Here is a 6,000-nt window from a genome sequence, read left to right as displayed (position 1 = left end):
GTTTGGCATTTAAGATTAGTGTGATCTTTTCGGAGTGTTGGGACAGTTGAAAAGCAAATTAGACATTGTATTCAGGTTTGTAGATAAAACGCTGCAATCTTAATTGATTTTGTTACTTCTCTTCCACCCCTAGACACGAGGAGAACGTAACAAATGTGAAAAAGTGAATTAATTTATTATAGTCCTTTTTCAGTACTTTATGCAGGTTATACCAAGGGTGTGCACCGACAAGCTGTATATGCGTTTATAGTACTTAATTCTGTCAGGTGTGCTTTTACGTTTTTAAGCATTTTGAAGTAGCATAGCAAAGCTATTAACACTCACATGTGGTGCAGTTCCCAGTGGAATGTATTGAATTAGCATTGTTTGAATTAGCATTAGCATTTTAAAAACACCCTTCTCCTAAGCACTCGGATCTCTTCTCCAGGAGACACCCTTGATGCGTTAATGTTTTTGTTCAACTTGCTATTTTTAGAAATACTTAACATTATCCCAATGTGGCATTTATTAATTTGAACACAAACTTTTCATACATAAACTTGCATGAACCCTCGCAACCACCTAAAAATGTTTAGCAACCATGTTCTATAACACAATTGTACACCAGCTACTTTATTAGGAGGGCCTGCTTCTGCAACCAACACCCAGACAGGCCCATTAAAAGTTATTTATTTATTTATTCTTGTTTAAGATACTGACAACTTTCTCCATTTCTTCTGAGTTATGTTAACATTTTAACGTGACTCCGGGAAAACGTGGAAGCAGGCGATTCATCCAGATATAAGCTGGCATTTACCTGCCATCATTGCTCGGTCATTGTTTTGCATTCATGCCCAACGACTTTGCTCCCTCATCCAAGTTAGCCCAATCCTCGACTTCTTGTCTGCCCGTCATACCCGTTTTTCTCTATTCGTCTTGCTTGTTCATCTGGTTATGCGAGCGTCCGCATTCGTGGGTGTTTAATGTCAGCTGCTTTATGCTTGCATAGATTTTCGTCCTCACCTACAAGGGCACTCTCCTTCCGGTCTCATCCTCATCGCATGACAAACATAGCCATTTCAGTACCTCAAACTTGGGTCGTCTGTTACAGTTATTACAATCTCCTTTATTTGTTCAGAGGTCAAGTTTTAAACCATATCACAGATAGAAAACAACTGAGCCCCACTGAATAAGTTGACAGCAAATAAATTTTCATTTAAAATAACACTAAATATTTGTATTTGATAGCTTTGGTCAAATAACATTGTCATTATGATTGTTCTTATGGATATGGTTTGGAAGAGAGATTTTAAGCCAAGGATTCAGAAAAATTTGACTTTTCATGATGTTGTCCCTCACACATGCAGAGAGTCTAGAAATCATGAATGTAAAAATCTGAGCTCAAAGACGTTAACACGAAAAAAAGGGAAGTCAAATTAGGTGCCCTAAACATCTCTTCCTCCTACTTCCACAAATGATGTGTATGCAAGATTGTTGGATACACAAAAATATATACATAGAACATTATTCCCCATTTTCAGTCAACTGTTCTGCCCCTACTGTTTCATTTTTAAACATTTGTTGTATTTTGGAAAACCACATGTATCTATCAGCAAACTCAAAACAGACATTTTGAGTTAATAGGGATTATGTAAAGTGTGAGATGCAGGAGAGGTTGCCGTCCAACCATCTCTGTAAATGATACTGTTTTGCATTATCTAATTCTGTATAAGTGCTTTAATCTAATCAGAAAACTGGAGTCCTACGTACTGAATAAGTGGGTTATATGACATTGACACTTTTGAGACTGGAACATGCAAATCTTTTGAAACAAAAAAGTAAAGATTTATATAATATAGAATTTTGTAAAAAAAAAAAACTGGAAATGTGGTAGAGGATTTTTATTCATGTCAATGATTCTACTACTACTAATGATAATAAGAAGAAGAGAAGGAAGAGTTTCAGTGAGTAGTAGCAGTATCAGCAAAATGTATTATTAATAGTGAAACAGTAATAGTGGTTTGCTAATAAATCGCCCAAAGAAATACACTCTGCGACCTTTCTTAGACAACATACCAAAAGCAAGAATAAATACATTTTATAATGTGTGGTCAGTTGGCATCCCATTTAAAATTTGACCTCCAGCAGGCCATAACACCACTGCTGGTCTTGTGTCGGTTCTCAGGGTTCTTTGGAAGAAATCTCTGGCCAACACAGATGCAAATGAACAGGCTGTAAAAATCAGTTCAGCATAGTGAACATTAATTCTCATTAAATGCTCCCAGGATAACTCTATTCCCAAGATAACATTGTTTAAGAATGTGATAATAGTCTTACAATCTGGGGCAAATAGCATGACAACACAATGACTTACACAGAGGGTAAGAGTTATATTATTTCATAAGTTAATAGGCTGGAGGAATGAAGTGGAGTAAAAATATATTCGTCTAAAGGGATGGTGGATATTCCATAATTCTTCAGTTTTCAGCTAAAGTTAAATCCAGTTTATTGCCAAGGATCCTTATGTAAGAATTAAACTTTATTGAAGGCCTTGTTTGTTAAGCATATCAAAATCTTTGTCAGCAAATTGTGGCCTCACACCTCCAAGGCTCGGACCTTGTATGTGCAGAGTTTGAATGCTCCTCCCGCATTGGCTCAGGTTTCCTCTGGGTTTTCAGTTTTTCTCCTGCTGGTACAGTAGTAGAATTGGTGACTCTGTATGTGTGTGCTACAAAACATTTAAAATGGATGAGCACATTTTAAATGCACAAACCTTTCTCAAAGAAAAAATTAAAAGACAGATATGAAGTCACTGCAATTTCCAATCCTATTATGTTTATTTAATCAAAGATGCATGCCCCAAAGGAGCCCTTACCAACATCAAAGCCCCAGTGTCAGATTTTTCAAAGAGATATAACACCGTTCAGTCCAGTATATCTCAAATAATTGGTAATGTGATTATCCTACTGAGGAGGTAAGGTAACTTTAAACGTTCCTGTTGTGGTACTCTCAGAATCAAATATTCTTCACCATCCCTTCGTTTCCATTGTTTCAGTCTCAAAACATTAAAGAAATGGAGCTAAAAAGTGGACGGTCGAGAGTCCGGGTCTGCCAAATGAACTCCTCTAGGGAAGCCTTGATGTTATCTGTGTCTCTGCTGGTAGAGTTAGTTTTGATCTTCTATGGCTAGTAGGGGAAGTGTTGGAACATAGCAATGAAATAAAATAACTCTCGAAGGACTGGATTATCAAAGTGAGATTTTTGAGTGACGTTTGACTTGTGTCAAATGAATCATAGCATGTGCTATATAGTAAAACGCATATATTTAACCCTTCTGTTGTTTTAGGGTCAAAATTGACCCGTTTTCAAGTTTAACTGTGTAAAAAGTACACTTTCCATTTTGGTCCTGGAATGAGACTTCACCTAATCCTCAGACACACTTATTTAAATGCAGTAAATCAATTTTCACATTTTTATTAAATTCTAAAGGTCTCAAAAAAAAAAGTTACATATGTAATGTTACGGGTCCAAAATGACCCAGCAGAGAAAACTGGCTGTTGTATGCATCACTTAAATTTATATGGCCTATGTGCACAGTTATGGCCCACATCACCAACACACACACACGCATACACACACACGCATACACACACACACACACACACACACACACACAGGCCTCTTTCACATGCACAGGCACCGACAGAGACATTCAGAAACACATGCATACAGGTGCACATACACCACCCCCACGTGAACTCAAACCTTCTCGCAGCATATTGATACATTGTTTATAAACATTGGCACATATATAGAGGATTTGGGTGGGATAGTATCAGTTGAATTCTGTAGGAGCATCAGACAACATGAGCAAAAGGTATACTGTTCATGAGGCACTGGATCATATCTTTGCTAATGAGGGTGATCCTGAGGATAGAGGGCAAAGTGAAGCTGAGGAAGATGTGTCTGAGGATGAGGATGACGTTCAGTATGACCCTGAACAAGACCAAACATCCGATGAGGAGGACCCAGATGTCACAGATTATCAAAAAGAGGTTTTCAAGTCCAGAAAAGGTGACATTTCATGGTTATCAAGCCCTCTTCAAACCAGGGCACCGACAGAGAACATCCTCAGAATGACTCCAGGGCCTACTAGATACACGCCCAAGACATCAAGTCAGCATTTGAACTGTACTTTCCACGACCTATTCAGAATATCCTACTTGAGATGACCAACATGGAAGGAAGAAGAGTGTTTGGTGATAGCTGGGCAGAGATGGACAAAACACAGCTCGATGCCTACATGGGACTGTTGCTTCTTGCAGAGGTATACAGATCCTGTAATGAAGCTATGGGCAGCTTATGGCATAGTGAGTCAGGACGCCCAGTCCTTTCATGCATTATCAAGAGTGTTACGTTTTGACAACAGGGAGACAAGACTTGGGTTATGGAAAATTGTCTTTATCCTACCATTTATCTATGCGGGTCCTTTTTGACCCGAAACACCAAAGATGTTACTATTATTAATAATTTTAAATAATTAGAAAAAAAAAATAATAATTTTGGTAGGTGTACTCTAATATTAGTTTATAACACATTTATTTATAACACATTAGTTTATTATTACTCATTCTATAAGAAAAATAAATATATTTGGTGAATTTAAACAGTTTTTGCAATCAAAAACAAGTGGTATATTTTAAAATACTGTGTCTGTGGAGCAAACTAAAAAAATATTTACACACTGGTTCCATTTATATTAATACATACTAAGCCAGCAATTAGCTGAAAAACTAAATTTGAAGAAAACTGGTGATTTTAAGCATTTCCAAGCATTTTTAAATCATGGGTCCAAATGGACCCGCTTACACCACAGGTGTAAACAGCTTTCTAACGCAACACAAGGGTTAAAATGATGTACAAACACTGCTGTTCGGACTATTGAATAAAGGTGAACCAAGATTCAAAAAGATTGTGGGTCGTCAATGACAGAATTCTAATTTGTAATACATTTCATTTTTCAAAATTACAATGTTTGAACTAAGTTCTCCTCCAAGATCGAAAACTGTCTAAAACTGGATTATATCCAAAACCTCTTTCCTTTTATTGCTAATAAGTGTTTACAAAGTAATTTTTCATATGTAATTTTTTACAATTACAGGTTGCTTTTTTAAAAATGTAATGTAACTAATTAAATTTGATTACCGTTTGAAAACATTTGTAAATTATGAATTAATATGATCTACTATTAACCATTTTTAAAATTTTGTAACCTGGAAGTGTTTACCTTATGTAGTAGTACAAAAAATTGACTACTATTACTACTCTTTTGAATAAATTAATCAACCATTATAATTGATCAATTTAATGAAAAATAAGGGAGCACAGGTCAGAAATTATGCCTAATTTTACTGTAAGACCTTAAATTTATAAAATCATATATTTTTAATAACATCAAAAACACTGCTAAATCAAATTCCTAATGTTCAAGAGCATTGAAAAAAAAAATTGTCATGGCTGCCATCACTCCACCGGATTATCAGGGGAGGAGTAGACCTCCAAGAACACTTCAGCCCAAAAGGAACCACACAGAAGACAACAACCAGCATAAGATGGCGGCTCACAGATGTACACATTGCGAACTCATTTGTCAATCTTCGTATCACGTCAGCTGTAAGTGTTTATCCTGACTTGATCTTGCCTCACGCTAACCTCCTTTGTTTTGACTATGTCTTGCATTGTCCTTCTGCCTGCTGTTTTGACCCTGATGTTACTGACCTCTTTCTCCGCTTTCAAGTACGATTCCCGCAACCTCTTCGACACTGTATCTGCCCCTGAGCCAATCTCACGAGTACAATCTTAGGTACAAGCTATGCAGGCGTTGCTGCCCTTCTGCGCCTTGCTCCAGTGCGCATTCTCCATCGCAGGCATCGCATCATAGCAGCGTCTTTGGTTTAGCACCTTTATCACTGTATGACGGACACGCTGCAGGATGCCGGGGCTTTCTTACCCAGTGCCAGC

This window comes from Denticeps clupeoides, chromosome 4 (genome assembly GCF_900700375.1).
Source record: "Denticeps clupeoides chromosome 4, fDenClu1.1, whole genome shotgun sequence".
Taxonomy (NCBI): Eukaryota; Metazoa; Chordata; class Actinopteri; order Clupeiformes; family Denticipitidae; genus Denticeps; species Denticeps clupeoides.
Note: the sequence above shows the minus strand (reverse complement) of the source record.